Source organism: Papio anubis, chromosome 16 (genome assembly GCF_008728515.1).
Source record: "Papio anubis isolate 15944 chromosome 16, Panubis1.0, whole genome shotgun sequence".
Lineage (NCBI taxonomy): Eukaryota > Metazoa > Chordata > Mammalia > Primates > Cercopithecidae > Papio > Papio anubis.
This window is the reverse complement of record NC_044991.1, coordinates 44003854-44027436: the sequence shown is the minus strand read 5'-3', so window position 1 is coordinate 44027436 and position 23583 is coordinate 44003854. Positions and strand designations below refer to the sequence as shown.

The 23583-nt window shown below is 34.8% G+C and overlaps 1 protein-coding gene, 1 long non-coding RNA gene and 1 other non-coding gene across 5 annotated transcripts in view; all 3 read left to right on the top strand.

Moving 5' to 3' along the window:
* MACROD2 (mono-ADP ribosylhydrolase 2) overlaps positions 1 to 23583 on the top strand; it is a 2100238-nt gene that overhangs the window by 394339 nt on the left and 1682316 nt on the right. The gene's annotated exons all lie outside the window — the stretch shown is intronic.
* LOC116270934 lies at positions 1352 to 1454 on the top strand. Its single transcript, XR_004179229.1, has one exon. It is a non-coding gene; the product is annotated as a U6 spliceosomal RNA (small nuclear RNA).
* LOC108580851 overlaps positions 15345 to 23583 on the top strand; it is a 79444-nt gene continuing 71205 nt past the window's right edge. Inside the window, exon 1 of the long non-coding RNA XR_001892394.3 lies at positions 15345 to 22864. This is a non-coding gene — a long non-coding RNA (uncharacterized LOC108580851). The remainder of the gene's footprint in view (positions 22865 to 23583) is intronic.

Below are 23583 nucleotides of genomic sequence, written 5' to 3'. Positions count from 1 at the left end.
TATTCAGTTTTCCCAGGACAAATTATTGAAGAGACTGTCTTTTCCCCAAGGTATGTTCTTGGCACCTTTGTCAAAAATGAGTTCACTGTAGGTGTGTGGATTTGTTTCTGCGTTCTCTATTCTGTTCCATTGAGCTATGTGTCTGTTTTTATGCCAGTACCATGCTGTTTTGGTTGTTATAATTCCATAGTGTAATCTGAAGTCAGGTAATGTGGTTCCTTCAAGTACTTTTCTTTTTACTCAGGGTGGCTTTGGCTATTCTGGTTTTTTAAAAAAATTTTGGTTCCACATAATTTTTTTTTATTTCTGTGAAGACTGTCATTGATGCTTTGATAGAGATTGCATTGAATCTATAGATTGCTCTGGGTGGTATGGATATTTTAATAATATTGATTATTTCACTCCATGAACATACAATATCTTTCCATTTTTGTATGTGCTCTTCAATTTCTTGTATCAGTGTTTTATATTTTTAATTGTACAGATCTTTCACTTCTTTGGTTAATTCCTACATATTTAATTTTATTTGTGGCTATCGTAAATGGGATTTCTTTTTAAATTTTCTTTTCAGGTTTTTCACTGTTGGCATATAGAAATGCTACTGAGTTTTGCATGTTGATTTTGTGTCCTGCAACTTTACTGAATTTGTTTATCAGTTCTAATAGTTCTTGGTAAAATATTTATGTTTTTCAAAACATAAGATCATATCATCTGCAAATAAGGAAACTTTGTCTTCTTCCTTTCCAATTTGGATGCCCTGTATTTCTTTCTCCTGTCTTATTGCTCTAGCTAGGACTTTCAGTACTATGTTGAATAACAGTGGTGAGAGTGGGCATCCTTGTCATGTCACAGATCTAAGAGGAAAGGCTTTCCTCATTCAGTGTGATACTAGCTGTGGGTCTGTCATATATAGCTGTTATGTTGAGGTTCATTTGTTCTATATCCAGTTACTTGAGGGTTTTTATCATGAAGGATGTTGAACTTTATTGAATGATTTTTCAGCATCAATTGAAATGATCAGATAGTTTTTTGTCTTTTGTTCTGTATATATGATATATCACACTAATTGATTTGCATATGTTGAACCATCCTTACATCCCAGGGATAAACCCCACTTTGTCATAATGAATGATCTTTTCAAATATGTTGTTGAATGCAGTTTGCTAGTATTTTGGTGAGGTTTTGCATCAATATTCTTCAGAGATATTATAGTTTTTGTTTTGTTTTTGGTGTGTCTAACTTACTTGTTTTATGACTTTGCACAGTGACCTACATAACTAGCCTCTCTACCTGGGTGTTTGTGTGCTTTCCAGTTTTTAAAGATTGTGAGCAAATTATAAAAATACTCCTCTTGCTTCAGCAACACATAGACTAAAATTGGAACGATACAGAGAAGATTAGCATGGCCCCTGCACAAGGATGACACGCAAATTCGTGAAGCATTCCATATTTAAAAAAGAAAAAAAATACTCCTAACTAAATCTTTATGCTTATTATGTATATTTATTAGGATAACTTCTTTGAGGTAAAACTTATGGTTTATAGAGATGACACTCTTTCAATGAATTTACTATAATTACAAGACTGCCCTCAAGAAAGGATATATGCACCCTTCTAATCTCTGCCTCTTTAGTAACATTGAGTAGTGTTCATCTTTAACTTAATAGGAGATACATTGTATGTTAATATTGCTTTAATTTGTATTTATAGAAGGAGCACATTTTCTTGTTTTGGAAAAGGGCGTTTTCTTTTTCTTTCTTCTTTTTCTTGTTCCTTAATTTCTCCTTTTTGGCTAAACTTTTTCTGTGTGATCCATTTCTTTTTTTGTTTAGAAGACAAACAGGGAAGTACTGAGACTCATACAACAACAATGCACCACCCAGAATTAACAAAGATTAACATTTTAATATTTTTGCTTTAGCTTCTTCATTAAAAATGGGATATAATATTATAATAAAGTTGAAATATTATTAATTACTTTCCGCTCTCATCCACTTACCTCTTTCTTTATCCATAGGCATCTACTATCATCAATTTGATGGTATTTTCCAGTTTATGTTGTCATATTTGTCTAATTAAAATTAGCGTTAGCTGTGACTCTTCAAAAATTCAAAATGCGAGTGGCTTAAACAATATGGATGTTGATTTGTCACTTGTTTAAAAGTCCAAATAGGGGGTCCAGGGTGAGTATGGTTCTCGACATAGTCAGCGACCCCTGTTTCTTCCAACTTGTTGCTTTATAGTGGGTTGCCTTGGTCTCATAATAGTGGCAGCCTTATTCCAGGAAGAACAGAAAAGGGATTATAAATATGTTAGAATTAATAATTACTCATCTGTTATAATTAATAGCAATAATTACTTATTTTAATATTAATTTATTCATTAACTGCAAAACTGTATTTAGTTGTCTCCTGTACAAATAAGACTGCAAGGAACATTCTTTTACGTATCTCCTATTCCACATGTGTGAGTTTCTCTTGGCGAATATATCTAGAAGTAGAATTTCAGAGTTTTAAGGGATGATTATTTTTTACCTATACTAGATATTGCAAAAATTTTAAGCTTTCTCTGTTAGGGTATTTTTAACTGCAGGTAACAGACAATGGGAATTTAAAGTGGCTTAAATAAAGAAACTTATCACCTCATATAATAAGAAGTCCAGAGGTAGAACTGCTGTAGATTTGGGTAATTCATTGACTCAATAGCTTTCCTCACAGTCACGAGGAATCAGGCGCAGACAAAACAATGGCCAGAGGCGTTTATTCCTCTATGTCTCTTTGGAAGGGCAACTTTCTTTAGAAATTTGTGTTAGCTACATTCTTTCATGTTTCATTGGCTAAAATTAAATCGCATGCCAATGCCTAAATTGATTACTTGTAAGGGTCTACAAGACCATGATGATTGACTGGAGGGCAAGGGTAGTTTTCTTTGAAAAATATCACCAGGAGGAAGGAGATACCTGAACAAAATATACCGTTAGGAAGGAAGAAGGGGAAGGTGGGTGTCAAGTCGGCAATCTGCACTGTCTGCTCTGTCTCTAAAGTGGTTACTGCATTCCCATTATTAGTATTTGGGAAATACAACACTTTGTTGTTGTATTCCTTAGAATTTTTCTGTTTCTATTGGGTTGTACGCCTTTTTAGATATTTATAGACCCTTAGGATTTTCTTTTCTTTGAAGTACCTTAGTTATGTTCTTTGCCTGATATTCTCCTAAGTTATTTGTATTTTTCTTATGGATTTGTAGCAGTTCTTCACATATTTTGGATAATAATTATTTGTATGTATACTTGTGTTGGAAGTTTCTTCCATCAGTGAGTGGCTTTTGTTTTTACATTTGTTTGCATTAAAAATGTTTTCATAACTTAAATATTTGTGTTTCTTGTGTCTTATTCAAAGAACCATTTTTTATACCAAAGTCATACAGGTTTTTTAAAAAAGTATTCTTTTTCTTATTGAATTTTAGGTGGATATCAACCTTTGCTTGCTCTATCCCAGCAGTTTTTAAATGGACTCTTTCAAAGGGTCTGCAAGACCAAAACTATTTTTATAATGATATTAAGATGTCATTTGCCTTTTCCCCCATATATGTAGAATTGGGTCTTTTTAAACTTTTATTTTAGATTCATGGGTACATGTGCAGGTTTGTTACATGGGCATATTGAATGATGCTGAGGTTCGGGGTACAAATGATCTTATCACACAGGTACTGAGCACGGTACCCAACAGTTAGTTTTTCAACCCTTGTTCCCCTGTCTCCCTCCCTTCTCTAGTAGTTCCTAGTTTCTGTGTATTCCTAGGTATTTTATTTTGTTCATGGCTATTGGCTTTATGCCTGTGAGTACACAGTGTTTAGCTCCCACTTCTAGGTGAGAACATGCAGTATTTGGTTTTCTGTTCCTGCATTAATTCACTTAGGATAATGACCTCTGGCTGCATCTGTGTTGCTACAAAGATATGATTTCGTTCTTTCTTATGGCTGTGCAGTATTCCATGGTGTACATGTGCCACATTTTCTTTATCAAATCCACTAGTGACGGGCATCTAGGTTGATTCCATGTCTTCCTATTGTGAACAGTGTTGCAGAATAGAAACTGGTAGAATGATTTGTTTTCTTACAGGTATATACCCAACAATGGGGTTGCTGGGTAGTTCTAAGTTCTTTGAGAAACCTCCAAACTGCTTTCCACAGTGACTGAACTAATTTACATTCCCAACAGTGTATATACAGGTCATTTTAAAAATTAACATAAAAGATACCACTTGTAACCTATCAAATTACAAAATAATGTTTTAAATGATAACTAATATAAGACAGAGTGAGTTGTGACTGTGACTAGGAGTGTAAAATGCTAACTTTCTGGAAATATGTTGCAAAGACCCCACCAATCCATACATTTTTAACTCAGTATTTCTGTTCTAGAAGCTAGCCTGAGGAAATTGTAAGAAAGATGTTCAGTGTAGAATTATTTAAAAGATGAAAAAAGTGGAAGCAACCAGATATCCATCAATAAAATATGGAATCAAGTTATATCTATGGAGAGAATTATTTTATAACCATTTATGTGTTCAGAGGTTTTTGGGATGACATGGAAATATACTATGTAATTGTGAGAAAATCAGCATATAAAACTCTACATGTCTTACGATTTTAATTATATTAAGAGAAAATTTGAAATGGAAAAAAGGAAAGAAACTACCAAAATGTTTACAGTGGTTATATCCGAGTATTGTTATGCCTATTTTAAAAATTAGCTTTCCAGTTTTTTATGATAAATATATATTGTTTTCACTAATAAAATTGTTATTAAAAAGGTCTGGTAAAGATTGGCTACTTTTCATTTCCGCCTTGAGATTATTGGGAGTGGAGAGGGCCCTTTCATGAAATGAAGTCTCTCATTTCTTTGGGGAGGGAGTAGTACATTTGGTAGTGTGTCTTTCCCGATAGAAAGTGACCGAGCAGGACCTGGGGCAGCAGATACTAACTCAGCTGGATTTCAGGAACAACCATTGGATCCTGATTTAGTGGAATATACTCCAGACTGCTTAGTGTGTCGTGGTTAAGGGCACTAGTTTTGTGGCCAGAGTTTCTAATTTATAGCCTAGTTCTGCTACTTGTGAGCTGAGTTAAGTTTTGGGTGAATTACTTAATCTGTGTATGTGTGTTTCAGTGTTTCCATATATGAATTGGGAATAATAACATTTTCTGTGCCATAGGGTTATTGTGAGAATAAACTGAATTATTATGTTTAAAACTGTCAGCACAGTGTTCCCACATAATAATCTCTTACTATTCTTTTAGAAAGTTTTAATAGGTCTTACTATTAGTGGTTTAATCAGCTGTCTATTACCTCATAACAAACTTCCCCAAAACTGGTACCCTAAAATAACATCAAATAACCTATTTAGTCCATAAATCTCAATAGTTATAACTCATCTCTGCTTCACAGGGCATCAACTGAGATGGCTTACCTGGGGGCTGGAGAATCTACTTTCTTTTTTTAAATTTTTTTTTTAATTTTATTTATTTATTTATTTATTTATTTATTTATTTATTTATTTATTTATTTTTTGAGATGGACTCTTGCTCTGTCACTCAGGATGGAGTGCAGTGGTGCAGTCTCAGCTCACTGCAGCCTCCACCTCCTGGGTTCAAGCGATTCTCCTGCCTCGCCTCCTGAGTAGCTGGGATTACAGGCATGAGCCACCATGCCTGACTAGTTTTTATATTTTTAGTAGAGATGGGGTTTCACCATGTGGGACAGGCTGGTCTCGAACTCCTGACTTCAGGTGATCCGCCCACCTTGGCCTCCCAAAGTGCTGGGATTACAGGCATTAGCCACCGTGCCCAGCCTGGAGGATCTACTTTCAAGAGACCTCAAACACATGGCTGGTAAATTGGCACTGGCTTCTGCTAGAAGTTCAACCAGAGCTGTGTGATGGGAGTCTCTATTTTCTCCAAGTGGGCTTCTTCATGGACTGCCCAGGCTTCCCTATGGCAGCATGTCTGGATTTGGAAACTGAGCATCTTGAACGAAACCGGCAGAACTGCATCACATTTGTATAACCTGTCTTCAGTAGTGACTCCTTTATCCTACTACTTCATGGAGTACTACTTCCATCATAGTCATGAATCCATCCAGATTTAAGATGCAGGAGTATAGACACTTCCCTGTCTATGTGAGGAGTGTTGGGCACCCTATAAGAAGACTATGAGTGGTGGAAAATATTGTTTCAGCCACGTTTGAGAAATACAGCTGGCCATAGCAGTCTACTGACCTATTAGATAACATAATATGCTTGGCATTCTTATCCACTAATGGCAGCAATCTCAATTCTGTGTATTAGAACCATCTTAGGACTTTTTAGTAAATGCAGATTATGAGTGACTTTTAATTTTTTGAATATTTTCTGTATTTTTCAATGTTGAAAACTTATTACTATAATAAAAAGTTTTAAATGAAAAGATCAACTTTTTTTTGCAATGTATCTAGATATTCTACAATCTATTAATACAAGATTCTATATAGAATTTTAAAAATCTATTACACTCCTTCTTTCTTGGTTTGGTCATATTTCTAGTAGCATTGACCTCTAGAATGAAAGAAAAGAAAGAAAAAAAAGATTCTACTCACAAATATTTCTATGTTAAATGTAGTGGTTCTTCAGAGCAAACCTTAGACACCAATTACAGCCTATAAAACTATGAAGTATGGTTCCCACTGTCTTCTCTTTAGAACTCTGGGTAGCAAACAACTGATGAGCAGCTGCTGGCTTTTACTGCTAGTGAACTTGAACGGAGAGCAATTTCTATTCATCTGTCAAGAAGGACAGGCACACAGTAAATTTCTGACTACATTTCATATTGATACAATTCATGCAAATAAACTTGCAAATAAGGCAGTGCTCTAAAGATTTCAGGAACTGGCCAAGGAGGCTGTTTTGCCCCACCTCCCCCAAAAACTTTGGAGCTGCCACTGATCTCATACCAAGTCATCTCTTTGAATTAAACATGTCTTATTCTGAAAGATGCCAAGGCCTGGTCCATTGACACATTCAACTTGTTTTTGCAGTAGTAATTTATTTCTTCCCTTTCTTCCCATCAAATGGGAAAATTGTTCATTTTAAAAAGCAAAGACCATTTAAGGTTTGAGGGAAAAAGAGAATGAAATATGGAAGTCAAGGGTCAGTTTCAAAAAGGAATAGTACTTTATAACAATTTAGTTTGCTTTTAAGTGGCAACTGTTGTTACATATATATAGGATAAAGTATGCAGGAGTAAATAGTGGATTGAATGTCACTCTGGTGACCCAAAGGAGTTAATGCAATTTCTCAAATAGATTAATTTATTCTTGGGGACAGTTTATAAAATGGTAGATTTGGGGCTCAATATAATTTTTATTCATTGAACACATATATATTCCAGTTTTCTATCCTAAACACTTATATTAACTCATGAAATTCTCTTAACACCCCTAGGAGGTAGTTAGTACCATTGTCCTGCCTTTTTTTTTTTTTTTTTTGAGACAGAGTCTCACTCTGTCGCCAGGCAGGAGTGCAGTGGCACAATCTCGGCTCACTGCAACCTCCGCCTCCGTGGTTCAAGTGATTCTCCTGCCGCAGCCTCCCTAGTACCTGGGACTACAGGTGCCTGCCACAACACCTGGCTAATTTTTTGTGTTTTTACTAGAGACAGGGTTTCACCATGTTGGCCAGGATGGTCTTGATCCCTTGACCTCATGATCCACCCACCTTGGCCTCCCAAAGTGCTGGGATTACAGGCATGAGCCACTGCGCCTGGCCACCATTGTCCTGCTTTTACAGAACAAAGTGGTTAAGAAACTTGCCCAAGGTCACACACAGTTGCACTCAGGTTTCAAACCATGGCTGAACCCTTTTGACCTATTGTGCTTTATTGCTTCACAGATAAGTTTTTGAAAAAATTGCAGTGAGACCAGGCATGGTGGCTCATGCCTATAATCTCAGCACTTCAAGAAGCTGAGGTGGGAGGATCGCTCGAGCCCAGGAATTCAAGACCAGCTTGGGCAACGTAATGGGACCTCATCTCTACAAAAAATTAAAAAATTAGCCAGGCATAGTGGTGCATGCCTGTCGTCCCAGCTACTTGGGAGGTTGAGGTGGGAGGATCGCTTGAACCCAGGAGGTAGAGGTTGCAGTGAGCCGAGATCGCACCACTGCACTCCAGCCTGGGTGACAGAGCGAGACTCTGTCTCAAAAACAAACAAACAAACAAATATAAAACACCTAGATTGAGAGATCATAAACAATTATGTGTAGTGGATTTTTTTCAGAGTTCACATGCAAAAATTAAGGGTGGATATTACCAAACAGACAAAAGATAACAAGTGTTGATGAGGGTGAGGAGCAAAGAGAACTCTTGCACATTTTTGGTGGGAATGTAAATTAGTACAGCCATTATGGAAAACAGTATGGCGATTCCTCAAAATATTAAAAATAGAACTACCATATGATCCATCAATCCTAATACTAGGTATATATCCAAAGGAAATGAAATCAGTATGTCAAAGGGATATGTGCACTCCCATATTCATTGTTCATAATAGCCAAGATATGGAATCAACCTAAGTATTCATCAATGGATAAATGGATAACGAAGGCTGGGCATGGTGGCTCACACCTGTAATCCCAATACTTTGGGAGGTCAAGGGGCAGGATTGCTTGAGTTCAGGAGTTTGAGACCAGCCTGGGCAATATCGTAAAACCCGTCTCTACAAAAATTAGCCTGACATGGAGGCACACACCTGTAGTCTCAGCTACTCATGATGCTGAGGTGGGAGGATCACTTGAGCCTGGGAGATTGACGCTGCAGTGAACTGAGATTGCACCACTGCACTCCAGCTTGGGTGACAAAGTGAGACCCTGTCTCAAAAAAAAAAAAAAAAAAAGAAAAAAGAAAGGGTAAAGAGAATGTGGAATATATACACAATAGAATACTATTTGCTTTGAAAAAAAAAATGAAAATACTGTCATTTGCAACAGCATGGATTAACATGAAGAACATTATCTTAAATGAAACAAGCCGGACACAAAAAGACAAATACCACATGATCTTACCTATATGTGAAATCTTAAAAAGTTGAATTCATAAAAGCAGAAAGTAGAATTGTGGTTACCGGTGGCTTACTGGGCACAGGGCGGTGGGGGGTGGGGCTGGGGGCTAGGTAGGTTGGTTTAAGGGGTACAAAATTTCAGTTAGAAATGAGGAATAAGTTCAAGAGATTTATCGTACTGTGTGGTGACTATAGATAAATAACAATCTATCGTATACTTGAAAATCACTAGGAGAATAGATTTTAAGTATTCTCCCCACAGTCAGCGTATGAGGTAATACATGTATTAATTAGCTCAATTTAGCCATTCCACAATGTATACATATTTTAAAGAATGATGTTGTACATGATAAATATATACATAATAATTAATAAAATCTATTCAGTGTGATCATATGGCAGGCACCATGCTAAACATTTGATACACCTGTATCATTAAATAAAATGTAGTGAAAAATAGAGGAACAAACTGCAGAATGTGATTTTCTAAAAGCAGGCATTCTGAAATGCTTTTCTAAAAGAAAAGATGCCAGATTATAGTAATAACTAACAGTAATGAGGACTTTATAGCTTGCAACAGGATTTGATAACCATGATAATTCATTTGCTCTCTCCAACAACCTAGCAAGGTTGTCAGGGCAGCTGTTAATATCCTCAGGAGAGATCAAGTGACTCACTCAAGTTCTTTTTACAAATAGCAGTGCAGGTCAGACATCTCCCACATTCCAAACCCATTGGACTCAACTTCCAGATGCAAAGAAAGTTGAACAGTGAACCTGAAATGTATCAATTTGCTGCCTACCTTCCCTTTCTGAGACATTTCTTGCCTTAAAAAAAATTACTTGTTTTTTAAATAACAATTGTCTTGGACTTGAGGAAGCAATTGAAGGAAAATATCTCACAGAAGGACAGAAGCTGCCGCGTCAGGATCTAAAAAGCAGAGCTTCCTAGCTTTTCCTTGATGTCAAAGGCCATAATGATACTGAAGAGAGTTTGGAAGTCTAATTGCTGTTTTCATTCTAATTTTAGTTTTCGGTGATAATAATCCCTTTCATTTATACTATCTACTTATGTACTTACATGCCAAGGCAATTGAAAGTGGCTCTGAGGACTGTGTTAAATGTTCCGGGGTCACATCTAGGTTTGATGAGATGAAATGTCATGATCACTGCCTCCAGGAGGTAGTATTTGCCATCCCTAGCCTATCCTATAAAGTTTATAAAATACTTTTGCTTCTATTTTAAAATCATACCCTCACTGCCACCCTCTATATTTGTCAGGGATTAGTTTTCCACCGTGATGTGAGGAAACTGAGATTGTGACTCCTCTTTACCTCTGCATTTTTTCTCACTAGACCGTGCTGTGATGGTTTTGCCCATTCCTTCTCAGGTTTCAGCTTCTGTCTTGAAATCTAGCATGCAGCTGGATACATAATAGATGACCCATACATTTTTGCAGAATTAAACTTTAATGAATTAAAATTCACTCCTAACCAAATGATATGTGTTTAGATAAAAGCTCAAACTTCAAGAATGGAGCTGCTGGTACTTCCCTCATTCTTCCTAAATCCAAGAGATTTTGGTCTCTGTAATGCATGTCACTCCAATAGGTGGAAAGGGTGAACAGGGTCATTTAATGACCCGATACGGTTCTCAGATCATTTTTGTTAGAATGGCCATTGGACTAGGGAGGTGTCTAAAAACCATAAGAGCTGTGAACAGGAGGCCAAAAACAAGCCAATAGCTGATCTGGCACCCAATGGGAATAGGGAGAAAAAGGCTCAGTAGCTAAGCATTCTTGCTTCTTCCCACTGTACTTTTCTGACATTTGGGCTTTTTCTGTTTTGCCCATAGCTCACGTTAACCTTTTAATTTTCTTTGTGTGTGCCCAGCACAAGTTTACTTTCTAGATTCCATTTATTGACGTCTCTGGTTTATCTGCACATTTCACAATCTTTTCTAGCTGTTTAATAAAGGTCATGTTTATAGCTTTAGTATTGATGGTTTGCCCAGTAGGCCAGGTGTCAGCTTCTATAATGTCCAATAGAATCCCTTCCCATAAGACAAAGTCCTAAGATGTTACTCAGGAGTATCTGAGTTTTTATAGGTCCAAATAATGACTTTTGGTCTTCAAAATATATCATATGGTAATAATAATAACTTACTACATTCTGATCATTGTTCCCAGCACTTTCTTAATCTTGATACCAACTAAATGAGACAGGTACTTTTATTGTCCTACTTTTATAGATGAGAAAACAGAGGCACAGAAGTCCAGAAGCTGGTGCAGGGTCACCTAGTGATTGCTGGAGTCAGTATGCTATGCTGCCTCCCACGTGTGGTATGTGTAACACTTATGGGTCAGGCCCTGTGGTGGCTAGCGGGCTTTTGCAGTGAGCCAGACAGTTTTTACCTTCTTGAGTTCAAGAGTTCCCTCAGAGAACCCTCCGCCCTCATTCCTACCATTCATGCCTTCATGGAGACAGCTTTTAAATGAAGCATTTGTGTAAAAATTTCACAGACCCAAGTTAACTTTGTATAGTATGGTTTAATTGCTCTACCTAGGTGCATTTCAGACCCCTACAAAAACCAAACTTGCATCCCCAGGAACCTTTGATCTCTTGGGCTAGAGGAAAAAATAACAACAAAAAGTTCCTTTGGGAGGAAGAGAATTAACAAGAGATTAAAGCTTCTTAAAGCAATGAATTGACACCTGTGAATGAAAACCAGATGTTGAAATCTCTGGGGAAAAAAAAGATATGTAAATGTATACAGGGTATATAATTAACTTTAAGAGCATAGATAATAGAAAAATATAGTAAGATTATTAGGAAGAGATGACTTTTGAGTATTTATTCTTGTTTTTAATGTAATTTTTTAAACATATAAGTACATATAATTTAATTATTAATCATGACTATTTAACAGCCAGCTCACAAAATTTCTGAAAACTTAACAGTTGGCTTTTGAGACCCAGTGGGAGCTATCTGACACCTGTTTATTTATATACACAAAGAAGTTCAATTAACATTGGCCCTGAAGACTCATATCACTCCGCTCCACCTGTTCACCTGGGGTTTGGAGGCAGATACACTGGAGCTCTAACTCTCACTCTATATTGTATTAAAACTGCGACATTAGGCAAATTACTGTTTCTGAGCCTCCTTTTATTATCTGTAAATATAATAATAATAATTGTGAACAATTATCTTGTGCCAAACACAGTTGTAATCCAGTGGATTTTCACAACAGAGAGATACTGTACTTCCTCATTTTACAGCTGTGGAAATAGAGGAGTAGAGAGGGTAGATAGCTTGCCCCACTGATAAATGAAAGAGCTGATATATGAACAAAGGCATTTTGGTCCTAAAACATGCCATTCTGACCATCTCAATATACTGCCTATGTTATCAGTTATGAAGATGAAATGACATAGCATATTTCATATGACTGGCTCAGTGAATTCTCTCCAATTCTCTTTCCCTTCTTCCTATTTAGAAAATAAGATTAGGACCACAAGGTGTTGGGAATGTGTCAGAAAAAGGGAACACTGCAATCTCATGATGGTCTCAATCATGGTGGCACAGAGAACTCCTCTGGGGAGCTTTTCAAAACATAGATGCCTTGGCCATACCCCGTACTAATTACCACAAATCAGAACTCTAGGGGTTTGGGGCATGGGTACTAGTGTTTTTTAAAAGCTTCCCAGGTGATTAAAAGGTGGTTTTCTACTTTTAGAATTCTTGCTAATGGTACTCTCTTACTCCTGTTTGCTATCCTTTTCCTTTTTTCTCATAAACACAGTAAGACATACTACACAGAGAAGAGGTCCACATTAGGGACCACCTTAATCCAAACAGAAAAATTGATTTGGATTTCCTTAACAAGTTACCGCAAAGCTTATAGGTTTGTTAGTGGAAGTTCTACTTTATGGAGGCGGATTCCTGCTGATGTAGAAATATGTAATAACCTCATTCTACAGCGAGCTGCAGTCATCATGTAGTATCTTATAAAGTGTTAGTTTTGTCTATCATTTAATGATTTGTGTGCTTCGTCCCCATATTTAGTTGTATAATTTAAAAATTGTGAAATTTGCATATCATAAAATTAATAATTTAAAGTGAACAACTTAGTAGCTAAGTATATATTCACAGTGTTACGCAACCACCGCCTCTATTTCCAAAATATTTTCATCACCTCAAAAGGAAATTGCATACCCATTAAACAGTTACTCCCTATTTTCCCTGGTCACTTCTCTCCTTCCCTTAGCTCCCAGAAACTGCCAAACTGTTTTCTGTTTCTAAGAATTTGCCAATCAGGATATTTCACACAAAAGGGAATTGTACAGTATATGGCCTTTTGTATTTTGCTTCTTTTAGTTGGCATAACTTTTTCAAAGTTCATTCACATTGTACCATGTGTCAGTAGTTCATTCCTTTGTATGGCTGAACATTCTCTTATATGTCCATATTAAAATTTGCCCATTCATTCATCTGCTTCTGCACACTGGTAGTATTTTGTTGAAAACTTTTTTCATTTATAGTCATGAGCAATATTGGTCTGAAGTTTTCATATAGTGTTCTGTCTGGCTTTGGTTCAGAGTAATCCCTTCATAGAATGAGTTAGGAAGTATTTCTTCCACTGCTGTTTCTTGAAAGAGGTTATTAAAGATTGATGTTAATTCATCTAAATGTTAAATTCTTTTAAATGTTTTCACGCCACACGGTTGTGAGCTTTTCTTTGATGGGTGGTTTTTGATTACTGACTTAATCTGTTTACTTGTGAGAGGGCTGTTGAGATTTTCTATTTCTTCTTTAGTCAGTTTTGACAGTTTTTGTGTTTCTAGGAATTTGTTCATTTTGTCTATGTTGTTCATTTTGTATATGTTATTCAATTTGTTGGTGCACAATTATTTATAGTATTCTCTTATAATCATTTTTATTTCTCTAAGATTGAGAAATAAAGCTTAGAGAATTAAAAGTGGAATAAATAAATGAAATAATGTTCATAAATATTTGTATTATAAATAATTATATAATATTTATGTAATAATGTTCATGTATAAGAGTGTTTATCGTGTTTCATGTTATAAAACATAATATTCCCACTTTCATTTATGATTCTCGTGTATTTTTTACCCTTTTTTTCTTAGTCTAGCTAAAGGTTTGTTAATTTTGTTGATATTTTCAAAGAACCAATTTCTCGTTTCATTAACTGCTGTTTTTTGAATCTCCATTTCATTTATCTCTGCTATAATCTTTATTATTTCCTTCACTCTGTTAGCTCTGCATTTAGTTTTCTGTTCTTTTTCTAGTTTCTTAAAGTGTAAAGTTAGGTTATTGATTTCAGATTTTTTTTTATAATATATATTTTATAACTATTAATTTCCTTCTGAGCACTGCTTTTGCTGTATCCCATGAATTTTAGCATGTTGTGATTCCATTTTATTTTAGGATATTTTCCAATTTCCCTTGTGATTTCTTTGACTTAATAGTTGGTTAATATTGTGTTGTTTAATTTTTATGGATTTGTGAATATTCCAGTTTTTCTTCTATTATTTTTCTCTGGCTTCATTTATTGTGGTTGAGGAAGATACTTTGGATGACTTCAGTTTTTTAAAATTTATCATGACTTGTTTAGTGGCTTAATATGTAGTGTATCCTGTAGATGTTCCATGTGCACTTGAGAAGAATAAGTATTCTGCTGTTGATGATGGAGTGTCCTGTATGTATCTGTTGGATGTAGTCTGTTTATAGTGTTGTCCAAGGCCTGTATTTCCTTACTAATCTTATGTCTAAATATTTTATTTATTGTTAAAAGTAGTGCATTGATATCTCCCACAATTATTGTAAATTGTTTGCTTTTCCTTGCAATTTGGTAGATTTTTGCTTTATATATTTGGTTCTCTATTATTAGGTGCATATATGTTTATAATTTTTATATCTTTATATATTCACACTTTTATCTATATATAGTGTCCTTTTTGTAACTTGTAACTTTTTTTTCTTTTTTTTGAGACGGAGTCTTGCTCTATCACCAGGCTGGAGGACAGTGTTGCAATCTTGGCTCACTGCAATCTGCGTCCCCTGGGTTCAAGCAATTCCCCTGCCTCAGCCTCCCAAGTAGCTGGGACTACAGGCGCACACCCCCATACCCGGCTAATTTTTTGTATTTTAGTAGAGATGGGGTTTCACCATGTTGGCCAGATTGGTTTCAATCTCCTGACATTGTGATCTGCCCTCCTTGACCTCCCAAAGTGCTGGGATTACAGGCATGAGCCACTGCACTCAGCCAATAATTTTTGACTGAAAGTCTATTTTATCTGATTTTAGTATACCCACCTCAGGTGTCTTTTAGATATGACTTACATGAAGTATCTTTTCTCATTCTTTCACTTTCAGCCTATTTGTGTCTTTGGATCTAAAGTGAATCTCTTGTAACAGCATATAGTTGTATCAAGTTTTAAAAATATATATGCTTTTCTAATCTCTGACTTTCTGTTGGAGAGTCATTTAATTTACATTTTAAATAATTTCTGATTAGGAAAGGTTTGCTTCTGCCATTTTGCTATTTGTTTTCTGTATGTCTTATAGCCTTTTGTTCCTCATTTGCTTCTCTACTGCCGTATTTTGTGTTTAACTTTTTGATGTGTGCCTTTTTGATCCCTTTTCCATTTTCTTTTGTGTATATTTTAAAGACTTTTCTTTGTAGTTTCTATGGGGATAACAATTAAAATCCTAAATTTATAACAACCTAGTTTGGATTAATGCCAACTTAGATTCAATAGGATATCAAAGTTCTGTTTCTATACTGTTCTCTCCTCATGTTACTGTTTTTATAGATTACATCTTTATACATTGTGTATCTGATAACATAGATTATAATTATTGTTTTATGCATCTGTCTTTTAAATACCATAGGAAATAAAAAGAGGAGATACAAACAAAAATACAATAATACTGGCTTTTATATTATCGTGCAGTTACTTTTACTAGAGCACTGCATTTCTTCACATGGCTTCAGGTTGCTGCCTAGTATCCTTTTGGTTAATCCTAAAGGACTCTCTTTAGCTTTTCTCACAGGTCAATTTTACTTATGAATAACTCCTTTGCTTTTTGTGTTGGTTTTTCTGGAACTGTCTTAATGTTTCCTGGTTTTTGAAGGACAATTAGCCAAACATAGAATTCGTGGTTGACAGTTCTTTGCAGTACTTTAAAAATGTTATTTAACTTCTTCTATGATTTTGATAATAAATCAGCTATTAATCTCATTGAGGATCCCTTGTATGTTGGATGAATTGCTTCTCCTTGGCTGCTTTCCAGATTCCTTCTTTGCCCTTGGTTTCCAGCCATTTGATTATAATGTGTCTTGGTGTAGATCTCTTTACAGTTGTTCTTCGTGGAGTTTGTTGAGCTTTTTGAATGTGTACATTTATGTATTTTTCAAATTTGGGAAGTGCTCAACCATTATCTTTAAAGATTCTCTCTGCTGTTTTCTTTTCTCGTCTCCATCTGGGGTTCTCATAACATATATGTTGGTGTGCTTGCTTGTGTTTTACAAATCTCTTTGATTCCATTCATTTATCTTTAAACTCATTTATTCTTTCTTCTGCCTGCAATGAAATTCTTCAGTAAGTTTTTCATGTTAGTTATTGTACTTGTATTTCCAGAATATCTGTTTAGTTCATTTTTATAATTTCTCTCTCTTTATTGATATTCTCTACTTGTTTATACATCACGTTGCTGATTTCCTTTAGCTCTTTGATTTTTTAAGGACAGTTGATTTAAAGTCTTTATTCATTAAGTCCAAAGTCTATGCTCCCTCAAATACAGTTTTTGTTAATTTCTTCTTTTGATGGAACATAGTTCGTTGTTTCTTGCACACTTCATAGTTTTTTAGTTTAAAACTGGGCATATAAAATATGATAATGTATTAAATCTAGAAATAAGATTTTTCCTTCTCCTCTGGGTTTACTTTTGTCCCTTGCTATAGCATGTAGCTATTTGTTTAATGACTTTTTGAACTAATTTCTTAATGTAGTATTCTTTTTCATGTGTGTTCTTTGAGTTCTCTGTTCCTTTAGGCTTTGTTCAGCTAGTGTCTTGATAGAGAATAACTTGAATAACAGAAGACAAAAGAGAAGAAACAAAAGAAAAACTAAGAAATTTAAAAATCAAGAAAAACAAAACAAAATACCTCCCCTAATGTTTACAGATTGGATCTTTGCTGACAAACTTCTTCAACACTTTGCTAGGCTGTTTTGAAGGTCTGTCTTAGCCTTTACTTCCTGTTTGCATTGATCCTAAAGATCATCTAGAGCTGATAGAATAAGTTTTTATTAGTGAGCATGTGCATGGATTTTAAAATTCTTCAGTACACATGAATGCTATACATGTCCTATTTCCTAGGGAAGTTCTCTCTTCAGCTTCTCTGCCCAAGCTTTGGGTACTCTATTATATGCCCCAACTATAATCTTTTTGTCTTAGGTAGCTGTGGGTTGTTTGTTTACCTTACAGTATTTTCAAGGACACTCTGCTGCATTTCTCCTCTGAATGAGTCCCCAGTTAGAGAAACAAAGTAAGGTGCTTTACATTATTCCCCAAGGGATTTCCCATACAGGTTATAGCAAATGTAGTTCTTTGCGAATAAGATTGTCTTTGCTTCCTCTAAAGCCAAGGACCAGGGTTGCCCACTGGGGAAGCTACCTGCAGTTTTGAAGACTGCTGTCAAGCCAAGGAGAGAATTGGAGCAGGGGCAAATACAAATATCACATACTTTTCTTACTGTTTTTAAGTTTCCTTAATCTTTTATTTTTAATTTTTTGGTTTCAGCATTTTCTTGGTTGCTATCACCTATTTTCAAGAGTTTTGTTAAAGTTGATCCTGACACTTTTGCTTGATTTTGGATATTTCTGTGGGAACGCAAGCTCTTGGAGCTACCTACTCTGTCATCTTCACTGATGTCACTTGCGGTTTACTTTTGGGGCTTTTGTTATCCACATGGTATAATGTGCACTGTCCGTCGAATACTATTTCCTGTTTATCTTTCTTCCCCTATTTAATTATTTGCGTATATTTATTTCAAAGTATAGGTACTCTAGGTCTTCTTTTTACTTCATGAAATCTACCACCTCCATAAGAAAAGATGCATTCAAAGTAGACTTGATAAATACTTAATGTTAAAATATCTTCTTTCACATAGTTTCAGATTTAGTAAAGCAAAAAGATAATTTCAGAAATAATCTTTATGCAAGTTTTAAAAAATTCTGGCTGCTGAAAATAAAATTGAATTATTGGCAAAGGCAGGAATTTTGAATAGAATAAATATAAACTTTTGTGAAGTTAAATTGTTTTGTTGAATATTCTTAATAAGAAACAATTACCATAGAATCTTCAAGAACTTATTATTAGAGATAAATGGAAATTAATCTCAGCTATTTTGAAAATATGATTTTAAACTTTAATATTAGTTAGACTGCTGTTCAATAGTTTACAAACAGAGGAGGTAAGGAATAATTTTGGAGAAAGTATTAATGTATGAGTTATAATTGAATTACCATGTTATATAGTCTCTTTTAATAATTAGAAAGCAGTTAATGGAAGAAAAAAGCATGTTCTCATTAATGAATATAAAAAAACATTTAAGTTAAATAAAAGAAAAAGGTACCTTTGGAAACTTCAGTCTGAATTGGTCAAGTAGTTAGACTGAAAGGACTTGAAGGGCAAAATTTTGTTTGGATTTAGGAATACCAAAATTTAGGATAAAAATATTTCTTTTATCCTAACTTCTTTTTTTGTTTTGTTTTGTTTAAGAGAAGAAAAAGTTTACATAGACTCTTTGTGTACCAGTGAGAGAAAGTATAGCATAAAAGGCCATCTAAAGGATGAAATTCCCATAAGGAGTTTTCTGAACCACTTATATCAACTGGTCAGAACTCAGTTTTAATTAAATTTGCTGGGCTGGAGGTGGTGACAGAACAATAGCCTGTTTTAAGGATAGAGAGGCAGCTTTAACTTTAACTTTGAATTTCCTGGCTTCAATCCATTGGTGTCACTACTTTAGTGTTATTTAAATGCAGGATTTTCCATTTAATTTCCTTTTAAGGGAGATAAAAACCAGTTTCTTTTTCAGAAAACTGCTGAAGAGTCTCGCTGTGCTTTATTAAGTAAACAACTGCATTTTCAGTAGAGAAATGCAATCTAAGTGGTAGCACATTAAAACATGATAGTGTAAATGTGCAGATGAAAATCCTAAAAATTAAATAATTATTATTCATAGCAGTGAATTCAGTTATATATATTTTGAACTCAGTGGGAAATTGTTTATACAACAGACTTAGGATATTAAAATTAAATATAAAAATGTGATTTATTTTTATAAGACAGACAATACCAAAAGTCTATTTTCCCTTTTATGCCTTGTGCTAATTATAATGTCTGCTCCTATATTTTGTGACTTTGAGCTCGTGCTTGTGATCCCAGCTCTTTGGGAGGCTGAGGTGGGAGGATCACTTGAGGCTAGGAGTTTGAGACCAGCTTAGGCAACACAAAAAGACCCCATCTCTACAAGAAATTTTTAAAAATTAGCAGGATGTGGTGGTGTGTGCCTGTAGTCTCAGGTACTCAGGAGGTTGACATAGAGGATCCCTTGAATGAATCCTGGAGCTCAAAGCTGCAGTGAGTCATGATCATGCTATTGCACTCCACCCTGAGTGACAGAGTGAGACTCCATCTCTAAAAACAAAAAAAAGAAGAAATAATAACTTTGATCATATTTTGTTTGTATCCATTTGAATATCTGCCTTTTTATTCTTACTAATAGAGATTTTAAAATGTAGATTATTTTCTAATAGTTGACCTCAATTTACATATTTGAATAGTGAACACTTACTGTATTAAAATTATTAGAAATCAAGTGAAGGAATGAAGTAACTAAATAAAGTGACTTTTAAAATCTACATGGTATTTCTATGTTTATGATATGTTTTAAAGAAGCCATTGCCAGATTGCCTTCCATGAAAGCCTTTTGTGCATAGGTTCTCTCTTCCGTGATTGCTCTTTTCTTTCTTCATCTAGTTAAAAGATTCCCATTCTTCAGATTTTAGCTCAGGCATCAATTACTTGATTGCCTTTTCTGACCTCCCTTACCACCTTAGCTTCCCCCAACTCCTCTGTATATTCTCATAACATTATCCCTCTCCTCCCCGGCATTCATAATAGTTTACAGTTTGACTTCTTTGTGATTATTTGATTAATGTCCGTTTCCTTGACCACGGGGAAAACTCGATGAGGGCAGGGACCTTGCCTGATTTTGCTTATCATCATATTTCTTGAGCCCTGCATAGACTTGGTCCAGAAGCAGATTCCAGTGAGTGCTTGTGTGTTGTATGAACACTGTACTCTGAAGTACCACAACATGCTGTCCTATTTTGTGCTGATAAATGAACTTGAAATAATTTTACTAGAAAATAAAATGTATTACATGTATGCAAAATAAGTCTTAATTAGGAACATTAATACAGATATCCTAAATAAAATATTAGCAAATCATATTTTGTAGTGAGCATATCAAAATAATAATACAGAGATTAATACTAAGAATGTTTCAAGACTGGTAAATGAAATAGTGACTGTAACATGGGAATAAAATATAGTTTGAAGATTTAATAGAAAATGTCCATATAAAGTCTTTTGTGTCTTGTGTCTTTTTAGCGGTATATTTTTGGATAAATATAACCAAAAAAACGGGTATATTTAACCAGTTTTCTTGGTTAAAACTGATCGTATTCTAAATATATTAGAGAAGGGATATGTATTAAATTGTTTCTTTGCTTTTCTGATTCATTTCCTCCCACCATTACCCCCAGCTGTCAGCCTTCCATCTCCCCGTTCCTTTATTTCTTAGTTATGGTAGACTTCTAGACTTCTGATAACATATTCCTATTTTTTTTTTTTTTTGGAGAGTTCCACTAGGCATTTCTCCACATGGCTATCTATTTAGGCTTTAAATAAAGTTTCTATCCTTGGATTTGTTTTCATCTAGTCCATATCCAGGCGGAAAAAGATGTGATCAAAAGATTTCATTGGTTCTGTTTGCTGTGTCTTCTTTCCTGGTCTTACCTTATTCTACCATGGCTTTATAACTGTGTGTCCCCGTGTGGTTTGTTTTGAAGCTTTCTCCTCCCTGGGGCGTACTGTCAGAATTCATTTATGGTGACCCACACTTAGATTTTCTTTTGTAAGTCTTCAAATATTTTGCCATTCCAAACACTTCCTTAAACCTACTAAAGACTCTCTATAGTCTCTAAGGGACACATGGGAGAAAAATCACTGGTATACCCTCTTTGACAGATATGTAGGTGAAAGATAAGAAAATAAATCAGCAAGTGGTGGTTGCTCTTTCAGCAGCCCTGCTTTCTCAGACTTTCCAAACTACCAAAATGGAAAAAAAAAAAAAAGGAAATATTTACTGTCCTTGCTTTTCCATGTGATTATATATCTCATAAAATTTGGCATATATAATATATATGTTTAATTTCCCTCCTATTTTTAAATATGAGATGAAATATAACACATTTGAATTATGATAACTTCAAGAGGTTTTTTAGACCAAAATAGGTTGTATTATTTACAAAAATAATGGCAAATGTTATGAATTGTCTCTAGTATTTTTTTTAACGTGTGTTTTAAAATTGAATTGGTTGGGAGACTATTTGAATGTGCTTTACTTATGTGGAAAATATCATCGTTTACTAGTTTTCTGCAGAGCCCCCACTCTAGCTCCTACACACATAAACACCAAATAATTTGCTTCCATTGAGTTAGCATAAAAATCACCAGGGCTTCAGGATAAATACCCGTAAAGCAATGCCTCAGATTGTGCCTTTTTGTGGAAAAGGTTAATCTAGCCTATTATTGGCATCATTAGAGAATCTTGAAAATAGAAGTTCACAGTTTCTATGTGAAGTGCTGCATTAATTATGCAGTGAGAGTACACCTAAATACAGGAGGTGCTCACATTTAGGAGTAGTAGCCACAGTTACACGGTGTTACACTATCTGTACATTTATATACATGCTCCTTGTTTTGTTTATTATAGGCTTTCCTTAGAGAATAAAGTGTTGCAAATAAATATTGCATGTGTATATAGGCAGTTTTTATTTAGTATGTATTAAATGACTGTGAATTTGTTCCTAGGAATGTTCTGTGTAAAAAGAGATCATTTTATCATCTTATTACTTTATCTCTAATGTTAAAATGGTAATCTTTGGATGAAATTATTTACTTGTGATTGTGTAGACCCTGAAAACAGGGTATGTTACATCTATAAATTGTTGAAAGGAATATTATATTACCGAATGTTCAACACTAATTATACTTTTATCTCCAACTTCTTAGGCGCTTAATGTATTGATTTATTTGCACTTCCTATAGCGTCTAACAAGGTACTATTCTAAAAAGTTCTTACAAATCAAAAAATTTAACTAGTTTCTTAATACACAAAAAACCTGAGTACAAATGACCCATTGACCTTAATTCCCAGGAAACTGTCACATTACTTCTTTACCCCTTTGTCTAGCTTAACAATGTGACCCAAAATACTGCGGAGCTTTAAAGTTTCTCAGCATTGTAAGGTCGAGCTTTGGTCACCATAGTTACAGTTTAGATCTGCAGGTCAGAGGTCAAATAGATTAATGATGTCAGACACATCTTTAAGTGGTTCTAACACCACTTCACCATGCGGTAAACAGCTGAGCATATTCGATATGGCAAAGGTATTCTTCAGTCTTGCTAATAAGAATATCTTTGGAGATGTCTGATAGAAAGATTTTTTTTATAAGAACTTGCAATATTGGGCTGTGGTATCAGCAATAATAGTTGGGTATTAGATTTATAATATCAGATGTGTATTGAAAAGTATATTAAATAGTTCAGATTTACACTTTTCTTCATGTCTGTGTTGTGTTTGTCTACCTGTCATAATCAAATGGATCATCCACCCATTTATAAATAGATATCCTCACTCCCCTATTAATTTATGGCTAATCATGACAGTGGATAGAAAAAAAGAAGCTTTTTGATTAGGAGTTTTTGCTTTCTGTGTATATGAATGACACATCTCTTTTCTCCCAATTTGGGTGGTATGCACTTACAACAGAATTATTTAGAAAAGTGTGTTTGGGAAATCTTTCTCACATTAGAGAGCAGGTAATTATCCATTTGTATTTTATATCCAAATACCTCTTTTTATAGCCTAGGACTCTATATACAGATTATGGGTTGTATATTCAATTTTTTTTTGTCCTAAAAGGAAATTGTTCCCTCCCTTTTGAATCAGAATGGAAGGAGAAAAAAAGAAACTATTTTACAGTGAACATTACTTCTAGAAAAAGTGCAAATGTTATTTTTTACAAATAAAAAATACCCTATAGATATATTTTAATCAAAAATCACAGAAATACAAATAAAACAAAAATATTAAGTGAGGTGAAAT